This window comes from Dermacentor albipictus, chromosome 1, assembly GCF_038994185.2.
Source record: "Dermacentor albipictus isolate Rhodes 1998 colony chromosome 1, USDA_Dalb.pri_finalv2, whole genome shotgun sequence".
Classification (NCBI taxonomy): Eukaryota; Metazoa; Arthropoda; class Arachnida; order Ixodida; family Ixodidae; genus Dermacentor; species Dermacentor albipictus.
Genome location: NC_091821.1, coordinates 357525776 through 357540436, shown reverse-complemented (window position 1 = coordinate 357540436; position 14661 = coordinate 357525776).

The following is a 14661-nucleotide window of genomic DNA, read 5'->3' as shown; positions in this document are numbered from 1 at the left end:
GCGTTTTTGCAGATAGTTTTTCTTCTACTCTTCGCTATTTCAAATGCGAATCTGATCAGTGTAACTTGGTTGCTTGACCTTGCCGAGTAAACTTGTCTGTCTAAAAAATTCAAAAGCAATGGAGTTGGTCAAGAAATTGTTTTGCGCGCACAGAATGCGAGAGCAGCGCCGCCGCAAATTCGCGATATCATGCTCTGCAGCTTGTCTGTTGGCTCTAAAAGAAATGTGCTGCGGCTCACTCAAAGCCACGGAACCTATTTTCTAAACTGCAGGGCTGCTGAATGAGGAAAAGCGAAGCGGCGATTGCGTTAGGATGCATTTAAGGTACAGTTTCGGTTCTCCCAAATGCTTTTCTTTCTTTGGTGCTTCTTGAGAGCTAGATTTCCTCTCTGCCTTCCATCGTGCCTCTCTGTTATTGTGGAGACGGCCAAGAGCGGACGAGTCTTGCTCTCGTATTTTGACGCGTTAATAAGCATAGCTGCCACTGTTGCGTGTGTCGCTGAGCGGTTACCGCCAACACCAACACCACCGACAGCAACAACAACAAGAAAAAATGGTATAACCTGACCTTTTCCTGAATGTGGTGACAGAGAAAGTAAAACAGCATAGGAGAGATGAGCAGAAGTTACATAAAATAGACACAGAGCTTAAAGTTACTCCGAGGACGAGGCCCAGTAATATTATTGCGTCATTTCCGCTGTTTTGCTAGACGGTTTCTTTTTTTTTTCTGGTTTGCATCGAGGGAGAAAACGCAGTTCCTTGGTTCGTCGCCCTTCGGCGTCGTCTACTCGCAGCACTGGTCTGGCTACTCACCGTATGTACGAGTTGAAGCTAATTGCGCCATTGCTCCTACAATTCTGTCATTTACCGCGTCCGGACACTATGAGGAAACGTGTTTAATCTGTAAAGAAGGCCCACATTCATCAGGTTTTACAAAAGCTAACGCTGTATCTCTGCAGCTGCTGCTTCCCGCCTGCAATTTCATTATTCTCGTCCATTTTATATTATTTTCCTTTCCACCATTAGAAAATGAACATAAAATTCTGCTCAGGATCCTTACCAACCAAGACAGCTTACAGAAAGGCGTTGGATGGGACATCACGGCATACTAATTTCCCTGCGTTAAAAATCAGTTTAATGAAAAGACGTAGAGTAGGAAGGCTTTTAGTGGGGCATCTGGGCACGTCTTAAGCCTGCGTTATTTAGAACGCACTTATTCGAAGCACTACATGTTTCTTGGCTTGAGCCACCCGCACAAAGCTAACGTCTTTTCGTAACGCGCTGTAATGTAAAGGTGGGGTTTTGTTTCGAAATGTTTCGTCTCCTTGTATTCAGTTCCACCATGCCGACGTCAGAAAACAGAGGTGAAGCTTCAGCAGGCATACTAAAGCGCATTTCCTCCCTCGTCGCAGGTGCTCCATCTCTGAAATTGTATCGGCCAATGGTTTGTATGCTGGGTGCGAAGAAAAAACATAGGCGGCTGCATAACTACAAACTGAAATTTACCTTTATACTCGTATATCAATACTGAAGACTTCAGTGATTGCAATGTCTGTCGCTGCGCTCCCATATTTCTGAGCAAGCCTCGTGACCACTGACGAGTGGTGGGAATTGTGGGCAAGAGAAGTAAATAAACTTGAAACAATGCTTTCCCCACTTTGTGCTTCAGAATTCAGTAAATGGTTCGAAATTAAAAGAATGCGTTCTCAATTCGACGTCGAGTGCACTGAACTCAAAACAATGTTTTCCCCACCTTGTGCTTCAGAATTCGGCAAATGGTGCGAAATTTAAAAAATTCGTTCTCAATTCGACGTCGAGTGAATTGAATTGAAAATGGCGTAGCAGAGTGTCAGTATAGTGTCATTTTTTCCCGCAGCGCTGCGACACACAAACATTGTTACGCAAGCACAACTAATGAGTTGATTCAAGCCAATCATCATGTTCGACATATTGTCACCAAAGCGACAGACTTATGACCAAAATCACTTATGAACGAAAAACTGCGAGTTCGACCCTAGACGCGTCTTCGTAGACGCAGGCATGGGACTGCACGATATGCATTCCGAGCCTCTGACCGACCACCTCGCAGCGATATTTCTCACCACCCGACCAGCAGCCTTGAATTTGTATTCGCGGTTTAGCGTACATGACAAGGCGATCGTACGCCTCTTATGAAAGACGTTTATGGAGTCCGTGTGCGACAGTGCGAGGCCATTTATTTTCAGCAGCCGAAGACGGCCCAGTCAACACCTCCGTAGAACAACGTGACGACGGCGTTCATGGAGCAGTCATAGGACTGACGATGGTAGTAGGGTTAAAGCAGTAGCCGTGAGTGTGATTTTCAGGGCGAAAAAACAAGAACAATGTAAGTATACCGCCCCCTTGCCGACTTGGGCGTTCATGCTTTTCGTTTGTCATCCTGACACACCACAATGCTTCCCACTGTGGCGGAAGTGAGAGAGACAGAAATTCTCATGAAGAGGGAAAGTGTAGCGACGCTCCCATTTGAGCTGGGTACCTTAGCCCCACTGAGTGAAAGGTGCCCAGCTTTACGATGGAGCGAAAGATTCCCTCATTCTCTGTGGTTTAGCTAATCAGCACTCGCTGAGAAAAATGTCCTCCTTCTTTCACTTTTGGAGGAACAGGAGTTGCCACGATAGTGACGACTAATAAATGATAACGACCGCAATGAAGAGCAATGATATTATCTCCGACAGTGTTCCGTTTGTTTCTTCCATCCATTTCTCTATCGTACCACCGACACTACTCGCATTGAACAGCCCCTCGTGCACTGAACTTTGAGCGCGCCGGTCTCCTAGGTCGTTGATTATAGACGCTGTACAGCAATTATTATTTTAGCGATAAGCATTCTTTAGGAGCTTTACGCACGTTCAGGGAACTGTCTGACAGCATCTCAACCGTTTTCGCGCCAAGTTGTGTCGCTGTATAGTCCGTGGTAGAGCATCGGGCTGCTGTCTTAAAATATATAAATGTATAGCAGAGCCCCATCACACGTATAACAATATTTGACATTATTGTATATAGAGAACGCCTATAAAAGTGGGTCAAGAAAGCAGCTCCAGCAGGTGTCAATAAACTTCATGACCTTGAACACATCATACAATTCTGCGTCTGTCTCATTAGGGAAGCAGAAGTAAACATGTGATCGATCACATGAACTTTTTTCCATGTGAGGGGTCCTCTGCCTTGTTAGTTCCACCATAATGAGAATCCTTCTAATGTATCATCCTTAACTACACAAACCCTGTGTAAGAAACGACGCTAATCGCATTAACGTTGCCAATCGTGTGCCGCAAGTTCCTTTTGTGATATAACCAGCTAGTCCTCCATTCTGGACGCATGTACGTTACGTTGATATAGACGTAGGCCATAATAAGTACGATTCCGGTGCAGTTGCATAAAATGACTCGCAACTTACGCAATAATAGCTGTTTTCAACATATCCTTATGTTTTTTTTTCTTTTATGCAATTCGCGATAAGTGTTTATACTTTCGCATGGCACATGTTCATTCATTGAAAGCAATCATGAAAGCATTTATCTATCCCGAATTTCCGAAATTCGCTTGAAACTCTGGTTCCATTTTGAAAAGGCGTCAGCGCAACAAGGACATGGACGGAGATGCAACGACACGGGTGATTGCTCATTGCCGATTCCTCCTTGCATTCTTTTCATTTTCGTTAATATCTTGCCTTGACAAAGCACGCCTCCTACATGCATCTCAAGTGTACCACAACTACTAAGTGCTGCAGCGGTTAAAATGGTGTTCTCGCAATCTGCATTTATTCCTATCCTCAGCGAACTCACCCATCCCATTTTGCAAGAACTCGGAAGCCAAACTATTTTCTTCTCAAATATTTCAATGGAACAAGCACCATGCCTTTGTCACCATCCTCATCACGAAGGCACCACCTATACCACATGTATATTTATTATTATTACAATGTCTTCTGGCATCTCTTCGTCGCGGGTCATGTGAACAACTCGTGTCGGAGATACGAGAAATGCACCATATCATGATCGCGAAAGGACACGACGTCGTGTTTCAGTGGCTGCCTGGTCATTGCGGTATCTCCGGCAACGACCTCGCTGACGAAGCTGCTAGAAAAGCACACGAAGGTGCAACCCTTGTTTCAATACCTTTATCGCGGACCGACGCAGCCCAATACTTAGGCAAGCTAGCGCACTCTTTGACATTGGAGAAGTGGCACACATCTGAATTCACTCACCACCGCTTGCATTCCCTCGATCCCTCTATGCAACTGCGGCTGTTACCAGGTCTTCCGCGAAATGAGGAAACAGTGCTGTGCCGCTTACGTTTGGGAGTCGCATTCACAAATGCTTATGCATTTCTGATTGGAATGGCTGATAGCGCCGAGTGCAATGCCTGCGGTGTCGAGGAAACCATAGAACACCTACTGTGCTACTGCCCATCTTATGAAAACGAAAGGCAAGACCTCTGCACAGCTCTCAATCAGCTAGATGGGAAGCCGTTCACCTTGAAGAAGATCTTGGGACCATGGCCTCGCATATCGCAGCTACAAAAGGCCACAAAAGCGCTGCTGCGATATCTGAAAGCGACCGGATTGAGTGAGCGCCTGTGATTCGGACTGAGTGACCGACTGATATCTCCAGTGGACTTTCTCTTCTTTTCATCTTTCCGTCCCCCTTTCCCTTTCCCCAGTGTAGGGTAGCCAACCGGGCTCAGTCCTGGTTAACCTCCCTGCCTTTCTTTTATCATTTTCTCCCTCTCTCTCTCTCTCTATTATGGAAAGCACCACATCTGAGCCGTCCCAATGCGAAAAAATTTCTAATAGCATGCTCGCCAAAAATATCTTAGAACGTCTTCAGTCGCTCTCGGTGTCGTAAGTTTCCCTCTTTGCTGCTACCAACGAAATCAAATTATGCGGGGTATGCCTTCTTTCTGCACTCAGCGTAATTTCGCGTAGCTAGGAAACCTGAGACAAAGGTGCTTTATGTTGCCGAAATTGCGCGATCAAAAGACTTCGTGTTCTTGTTCCATAAACAAAGCCCTTGTCACTTATCGGCCTCTGACTTCTTTGTGGCCTTTTACTTGTTGCCTCTGCCTTGTAGAAGGTATGCGCTGAAGAATGTGTACAAATGGAGCAGACGTATTTCGCCATGTGCTTCCCGAATCCGCGACATATCGGCTTCCTCACCGTAAAAGTGACCTCCTGTTAGCTCCGCCATCTCTTTCGTGCCCTAAGCGCGCTTCCTTCTTCCTTCAGTGTAATCCAATTCTGAGACAGCTGCAGGACCGGGGGAGCTGATCTGGCACGGCGCACATTATCTGGTGCCACTGCTTGCTTCTTCCAATGACACTGTAGGCTGCTTCGCCGATGTTGAAAGAAGTCCTTCGAAAGAAGAGTCTGTTTGTGCAAGCATCGTGTGAGAGCTCATCTGGGCTCTGTGCGGCTGCTGTCCTTAGTGCAATTACCGCCATTCAACCCCTCAGGAGCTGTGGTTGCTTCTCGATCCATTGAGCAACTTGACTTTGGCCCAATGTTCAAAAGCAATATTATCGTAGCTCCTGTCTCGGTTCATGGCGTTGAAGCGTGCCCAGGGATATAAAGAGAGGTTCCCTTATACCGCGGCTGGCTCCTTTTAGTACTGTCTGCAGCTTTCTTGTGCCTTCGATCAATGCCAGAGAACGCTGGATTCTTCATACAGCAGCAGGTATTAATCAGGGAGAGAATAAACTTGCGTGTTTGTGCTTAAGAATCAAACAGCACCTAATCTTTGTGGCTAGTGTTTTAGATTATAAAGAGAAGTTTTTTAAAGCAATCAAAGTTCAATTATTTCCAACTTTTAAGCAGCGGCTATGGAGAAGATTGCAAAATCTGTCCCGTTCTCTTGACACATATGCTGAATCATGATACAATCTTCAATATGTCCATCCCACTAGAGGTGTGATTTCGAGCCTTGGTTCCTCGTCAACCGCAAAACGTGACGCAATAGTGGAGGGACTGACTCATCTCACTCCCTTCAGCGATGCCTTGCGAGCCATTGAAATTGTTCCAGAGCTGTAGAGCGACACGATGAATACGAAAGCAAAGCCTACAGTGGAGATAAGAATCTATGGCGAGCAGCCTCATTAAAAACACAGGAACGGAAAGCCACGAGCCGCAACACACGTGCCGGCTTGTACTGTACAGGGGTGCACGCTTTCTGTTTTCTTGCCCGCACTTGTGCTAATCGCCATAAATCACTACCGTGATATCCAATCTTTTCATCTTAAAGAAGATTCTGTGTGATAAAGCAGGGAAAGGTTGCCCTTCCCTCTACGGCTTCCCGAACATCACAAACGACATATGGCTCTATCGAACAATTACCTCAAACCGAGAAAAATGAACAGTGAGGTTGCTTCATGGTTTAGCCGTTGCGTGTTTCCGAAGAACGATCGACACAACATTGCAGTTTAGTTGCGTCAGTGTGACGGAGTTTGTAAACCACTCTAGTCACTCGATGAGCAAAACGAGAACAATGTAAAAGTGGAAGCCAATGCTTTGACAAGTGGACATGTCTTTTTCAAGGCGATATATGCTTTCCTCGAAAGAGTATATACAGGGTGTTCGACGTAACTTGAACCAAGGATTCAAACAGAGTTGTCAGCCGCAGTTGAATGGAACCAACTACATATGATTTGCCCTCATGTGGTGCTCCTTAGATAGTTTTTTTTTTTACATTCCGCTTAAAGAGTTAATTAACCAAGTTCAATTATGCAATATTTTCAATATTCACTTCAAGTGGGTTTCCTTGCATTGTCGAGGGGGTTCAGAAACGAGCGATCCATTTTTTTGTGGCAACGTACATGCTGCGTGGCTATTTTATTCGGCGCTTAAAGAGAGCCTGCAAAATATGAAATAAAACTACGTGACTGCGCTCGAGCGTTGATCGATTCGTACATTCATTTATTGTCCCGTTTCACTTATATATACTTTCTTACAGAGATAATACTCAAGCATATTTAGTCAGTCGAGTTACTTATAGAGTTCATGTGTGTCTGCCTCGCAAGTGAGACTATTTTGACATCACCCAAGCGGGAGCACTGACGTTCTGGGCATTCGAAGGCAGCGCGGCGACTGCGAAAGACATTGCGAGTGGTTTGGGCTCACTCACCTGGTCAAAGAGACGACCCTCGGCCGGTTGATAATATTTCACGTGTTGCCTCGACACTGTGCTTGACACTTCACATTTATGTGCGTTCGTATATTTCCGCATGTTCATGTCTTGTCTTCTGCGCAGCGGCAACTGTACATTAACGAACGTATAGCTGCTCTCGTTCCGCTCCCTGAAGGTTTACCAGACCGTGTGGTGCGCCGCGAATTATGACAAACATTTAGAGACTGACTGCGTAGAGACTAAGCACTGTGTTGTCGAGTAAGCCCTGCTGCAAGGTGTTTGCCTTCCTTTGCCGCAAATAATATTCGATGCTTTGACTAAGTAATGGTGACGGCTCAGTATAGTGAAAGGCACGAGGCCCACAAGGCATAAACTTTAGGTAAACACCGGAAAGTCTCTACATATTTCTGCGAGAGTCAATATATGCAATCCTTACTGGTTTAGCGCTGAACTCACTAGTTTGTAGAAGCCTGCTTTTTCGAACACTGTTGAGGCACAAAATTAAAGCATGACAAACGAAGAAGAAGATGCACACCGGTCGGTCTCCTATGATTGTTCGCTGATCATGCCTGTTGTGTGCTATTAAAGGCAAATGCCGTAAATCCCAGGTGCACATCCGCACTTTATCTACATATTCTTAGTGTTCCTCAGGTGATATTTCTTGGTGAGACAAGCACAATGCCCAATGCCGAACTGCAGTGCGTCGAATACACCGAACGAAGCTACCAGAATTTAAACACAAATCTAAACCTTGCCGCCCTGCTAACGTAATCCGGTCTCTCGGTTTCGAAATCCGGAAGCCGTCGCCGGCGGGGCTCTCTGGATTGGATTTCACTTTGATTAGAAACACAACACCGCATACGGTTCGTTGGGACGAGGCAACGGGAGGCGTGCATGCTTACTCCAGCTCAATACAGCGCACGGAGGCTGCCCTACTGTTGGGAAATTCCCGGCGGCCTCTAATGAAAGAGGCTCTCGTGTTTCTCTGCGGGAATAGAGCAGGGAATAATCGTGACCTAATGTAAGGCGCAAAATAAGAAATTGCAAATACATAAAATGTCTGTTTAGTCCCAGTGGCGAAATGCATCATTTGACAATGACATTTTTATGCAGACTTTGCGTTGGCGGAGATCACATAACCGAACAAAGTGGAACCTTCAGGCAGGGAAAGTGATTGCTATGATTTATTTTTGCATGGCGCACGTATGCAGAGCATACAGCCTTGTGTTCGCGAAGGAAACTTTTTTGTGTGTGCGTGTGTACCGTTACAACTGCTATGGCGTCTGGAAACGAACGTCTTTATACCACAGCCCTAATATTTAGGGCAGCAGAACTAGATGCAACTCTCGACCTCCGTCTCCTCATGCCTTTAGCGTTGTAGGTCGTGGACACAAGAGGGTAAGCAGAGTAGAAAGAAAGAAAATACAAAGAAAAGAGAACGGGGTAGTTGGAAGCTGCCGAATCGCCCTTATGTTCTAATTGAAAAATGTTATAATATATATTGTACAAGCTGGTGGCTGCTTATGGCTGCAGTGCCTCGTAATATACTTTTTGTTACAATATTTATATTTTCCTACCATAATATATTTACTCAAAACTATATTAAGTTTCTAACTTGACTTATTCAAAAACTTGGCGGAAAAAAAAGGCCAGTGTTCCATGAGAAGAATGCCGACAGGCTGTATTTTTTTCTTTAACTCCGTAGGATTTATAACATAAATCTGTATAAAGAGCGATGACGTTAGTCATACTATTCGACTGTACAGGTTGGCGGCCTCTAGATGAGGAGCTGTTTACGCATTCCTGTACGTAATTCACGTAGGTACGTTAATTACCTCTTAAAATATTGACCTTACTGGTTATGACAAACGAATAATTTAGAGCTAATAGTAGAAACTATCCAGATGAGGCCAGAAATGTTCACTAAACAAGCTCCTGTAAGAGATGTGCGTACGATTTTTTTTTTCCACATTCGATGTCTCCTCAAAAGCGATACTGACGCGAAAAAAGAGCGGCCATGACGTGAATACTACCGCCTTGTAATTCGTCACGCTGGCACCGTCAACACTAAAAGGGACCCGCGAGGCGTCGCCTCACGGATTGCCTTCGTTATCTTCTTTCCTTCGGTGGCAGCGCAATGCCTTGATGCCTGTGGCGCGCTAAACCTGGACCAGCATTCCGTCGTGGATCCCTTGTACGGTGCAGCAACTTTTCCGCGGCAGGCGTTCACTGCTCTGCATACTGGCCCAACACACTGAACTGCTTGCAGTAGAGAAAAAGAAATGAAAATAAAATTTCACCGACGATTACGATACTCCCTGATGCGAAATTTGAGCGCAGCTGTGTAGCTGTTTTCATTTCGCTATGTTTTGAAGCATTGCGCCGATAACGGCACCGACTGGCCGAGCCGCAACGTGCGGCGCTATACTGTATAGACCGGCCACCCAGCAGCCGCTTCCTGGGAAATGCTGCTTATGCAACCGCAAGGGAATATTGCGGCGAACGCTATGCGAGAAAGCGAGCTTCCTGGTTCTTTCTTTCTCTCTCTCTCTCTCTCTCTCTCTCTCTTTTGTTTTAACCGCTCGGCCGACGCCGCCGCTGCCACAGATGCGCGGACGTCTTTCATCGCCCGCAGCGCTCCGCATTCGCTATTTCATTTTTCGCTGTGCTAGATCGCTCATTTACGCCAAGCGACCACGCCAACGCTGGTTGCAGGAACGGGCGCCTCAGAGCTCCGCTATGGAAGTTTGTCCTGGCTGACCACAAGGACGTGGGTTGCGGGGCCGAGCAGTTGCTGACGATGGCTACGTCACGAATGGCGAGAGGCGGCGAAGTTGACTTCGCCTTCGCTCTCGTTGCGCATCAGTTTCGCTTTCAGAGAGCCTTCGCCTGTGAAACGTTTGTTCGCGTAGCTTTACAGGAGCTTGTTAAGGACAAGATTAGCTCGAGACGGCAAACTGTTCATCTACTTTAGCCACCGATGGGTAGTAAATGCAATTTTCCTAATTGCGCACATAACTGCTCAAATTACTCCTTACCTGCAGGTTGCCCGCCCGGCCATTCGCATGGTGACAATAATGGTGTCGGAATTTTTATTGTCCCAACATTAAAAATTTGTTGCAGCTAAAAAAATGCAGCCTATAAGCATTTATGATTTTTGCGCTTAGGTAAATGTAAGAATAAGTTCAGCCAAGCAGAACAATTGGGCATACCACCTATAGCACTGACGATGTCAATCACTAAGCGTTCAGTAATGTTTCCACTTTGGTGGTCAGGTACTTCTTAGTCTATACTTTTGTATCTGTAAGTTTCTGTTTCTGACCATTGCTGGCTTTCTTGAGGCGCTTTCATAGCCACGTTCATTGTTTTTGTTTTGTTTTTTTTTACTTTTTTTGTTGTGTGTCTTTGATTAGATTATTGTAGCGACAATTTTAAGAGGATACTAGGCCCTGACTTGTGGCGCTGAACGGAGCACCTCAGCTGTTTTCAGACATTCCTTTCGAGGACCGCCTACTGGGCATAATAAAGCTAACTGTAACAATGATCACCGGCTCTTCTAAAGCTAAAAAAATGGCCGAGCTCAGTTCTCAATAGAGCGCATTAATTCCAGCCGAAGAATCTATTTCAGATCGCGAGCTCATGCAGAGATGCACAGAGATGAAATAGAATGGTGGTAAAGAAATAAACGAGCAGATTCGATATTGTAAGTATTTTATCCAGCTTGGAAACTCTAACAACAAATGTTACGTTTGTGATTTCATCTCTGGCATTTTTGTCTGTCAGCGATGGTCGGGAACATTGTACCTCTTGAAGAAATACAGGTCAAATCAGTGGACCATAGCGATTCATCAAAATTAAAAAAGAAAAAGCTGCTCAGACATGAGCAGTCAGTCAAGCGTGCGTTCATGTTTTTTGGAGAGCTCCTATACATTGCCATCGAGTCCCTCTTTATCATATACTGCTGCTTGCCAAGCGCGTGACCTATTTATTTATTTTAAATACTTTAAGTCCGTGTCGAGAAACGACTGTTTTAGTAGGGCAAATTACTGAACTACAAGTACACGGTGGCGATTAAGCAACGGAAAAGAAAAGCTTTGAAGACACGGTTATAAATAGCCGGCTGCCGAAGGCCCACGAAAGAATGCGATGTCAAACTTCAAGCAACGGAAACCTTACTCTTTTCTCTGAAAACAAAAACGAAAACATTAAAAAAAATTCAAGGTTGTATTTTGTTCATTTGCAGCCTTGATACCCTGAAGTCAAAGTCAAGCTCCTACAAACCAGACTGCGTGTTTGGTACACGGCGCATGCACTCATGCCATCGCCAATGGCGCCGGGACTGCAGGGCATATAAGCGCAGACGGTTGCTGTTAACGGATAATTTTCGCCTCAGTGAATTCTCTTTTCATGGTCATTCCTTTTCTCGGTGCTTTCAACGCCGTTTGTCCCTTCTTTACAATGCTGAGCAGCTGTCTGGCACTTCAATACAAGCCGCCTTCTGCTCCTTCCCTTCATCACGAATACTTAGCTCTCCTTTTAATATTAAGAAGTGGGACGCAGCTCATTCCATACAAATGGTAAGATACCACACTGGTTTCTCTTTTTGTTACCTTTTTTTTCTGTGGAAGAAGGTAAAGAAAGCGACGCTGTACTGGAGAAATATCTGTAAGTGCACTACCCCGTTCGTGACATGCAGAAAAAGGCTGGTGTCCTATTTGTGCGCGTAGTTTTTCCTTCATCATGTATATAGGAAATGAAAAAAAGAAAGAAAGAAAGAACAAAAGAAAGAAAGGAAGAAACAAAGAAAGAAAGAAAGGAAGAAAGAAAGAAAGCGCGCTGTCGCATTCATCGCGTATATTCCCTCGCACAGTCTATTTTACCAGCTTTTCTTGCGCACATTTTTTTTTAATATTTCACCTAGTCTCTCTGAAAGAAAGAAAATAAATACAGATGAAGGTGCTTACTCTCCTTCTAAGAAGTCACCGGGAACTTTCGCTTTCAGTATATGTTAATCTGCATGGCTTGTTCTTAGAGCTAATGAGCTCGCCGCTGTATGTATCTGAGTCACTGCTTCGTAGAGTAGCCTTTCCGCAAGCCTGTCATCATTAGGGCGTGCTCTTCATTCATGTTCACGAGTGTCGACAAAGGGAAAGAGCAGAACAGACGAACAAAACGAGGGGTGCACGGGAATGGGACGCAAGTAATCAAAATGTCTGGGCTTACTTTCTGTAGCCAAGCTTGCGTATAGCTAGCAAATGAGGCTCTACGCAGTCACTGTCATGCTCGGCAAAGTTCGTTCAGGTTAACGAATAAGGATACCATGGTGAACCATTCCCTTCCCATTTTTTTTAATGTCAAAGTGCAACGGGTTTATATTTGAGCCAGTTGTTTTTCATCTTCAAGCGATGCTACGTGAGAAAAAGAGCATAGTTCTTAGAAGCACTTACATTCCCCGCACTGGCTCGATTCTATTTTCAAACAGCTCTTATATTCAACATAAAGGTGCAGCACGACCGATTTAACTTCGGTGTCTCGACGCCGCTGTCTTTAGGATAAATTCTGTGCCGTTAATATGAGTTCAAAAGTTGCGTTCAAGTGTTTAAACAAATAGTTGTTATAAAAACAACGCACTAGCGTAATTCTAGACAAGTGTGCAGGACCGTGACGCTGTTTGATAAACGTGACTGTACATGCTGTGCACTTATGAGTTAGTCCTATACCCCTTTACAGCTACGCGCGGGCTTGTTTTCTTATTTGGGCATTCACTCAAGGTATAGTCGGAACTACTGAACAATTTTCCTTATATCAGGGGCACAATAACTTAATTGGTAAATAGAACGAGCTTGTTTTCATTAGATGGCGCGGGGACAATATGTCGAACGAACGATCCCTAGGCCATTCAGCGTCGCAACGCCTTTCGTTGTAGCGTAGTCCTGTCCAGCAGCATTTAATGTTTAGCTAAAGATACGACGTTTTGTTTTCCATAAAAAAAACCGACCTTGACGTGTGAGGCGGCTGACAATGCATACAAGGAAATGCTAGAATTAAGCAACGTGTAAAACAGTATGTAACACTTGGCGTGAATTTCTCACGCTGCTTCGGTATGGCATTATGAGGCGCCAGCGCGTCCACATTACTATACACGATGAACAAGCTATACCGGATGAGATATAGTCTATGTTATTGACACCCCCCCCCCCCCAAAAAAAAAAAAATACCGCGTAATTCAAAGTGCTGCCACGACTTCAGTGTGTTTACAACGTGGCGTGGAATGGGCGCAGCTATGCCGGGCAACGCAACCCGAATTTAGTACATCGTAAACACGTCCCACATAATTAGAGCCTTATAACGTAGCACAGACTTCGCCTCAATTCCCAGCCGCGTCGGTCGCACTCCGACATTGGCGGACTAACTAAAACAAGGCTTGTGTGTTGTGGTTTGAGTACACGCTACGGAACCTCGTGGAGCCCGAATTTATAGCCTTTCATTTATCCCTCTGCTGACTTGATACGATAGGCCGGAAAAAACAAAAGGCATCATATTTATTATGCTTTTGCGTAACTTCGATACTGCAAAAAAAAAGAAAACAGGACGTATTGTTCTTTTTTTTCTTTTGTGCAAGAAAAAATAGCTGCATGTATGTGAGCGTTTATTTCTGTTGGCTTCACTGAGGCGTCCAAGGAGCAGGGCTATAAATGTCAGTTCTCGCTCAACGAACAGACAGCTGCCTACTGTCCTGTGCGGACGATCGCATCGGTTCGTTCTTGGAACGCATGCAGCGTATTATGATGCGTATCGTATGAATTTTCAATAAGGAGAATGCTTTCCGTACACTTTGGCAAGGCTGGAAACGAGTTTTTTTTTATACGGTTCAGGAGGGCAGCCATATCATTTAATGCATTCGTCTAAGTAAAAAAAAAGAACAAAAAAATGGGCATGAAAACGAAGAGGGGACATAGTGCAAGAAAATAAAATTTGGAGCATTGCTGGCTACGTTTGAATACTACTTACTGACCATATCTACACCGCACTTGTGAGCCTCCTGCGAAAATTTCTTTGTTCTGGTGCCATATAACCGCTCTATTATTCTTTTCTTTTAGCCCTTCGACAGTGGATCAAGCGATGTGGCACGCCTGTTATCACGACGATTGGCACGTGTGCTTAGTTATCCTTTTCTCGGGGACTGCATTTCACCCGCTAACAAATTAGTTATCGCTCAGTGCAAGAGGCGCCTGCATGATTTGTACTCCTTGGAGTGTTGCAGATTGTTCTATGCGTTGTCTGTTGTCACCGAAGCTTGTGTAATAATATAATAGTATAGCATGCTGTACGCGAATTGTGTAGTACATTGTGGAGAACACTGGGGCACCAGCGATTACTCTGGAAACTTCGGTGACTCATGTATAAAAGGTGACTGGCTTGACCGGCAAGTCAGAGTTTCGACGATCGCCGACTGTGTCCGCTGCTGTCGTTGTGCTTTGAGCGTAACTTGCTTTTG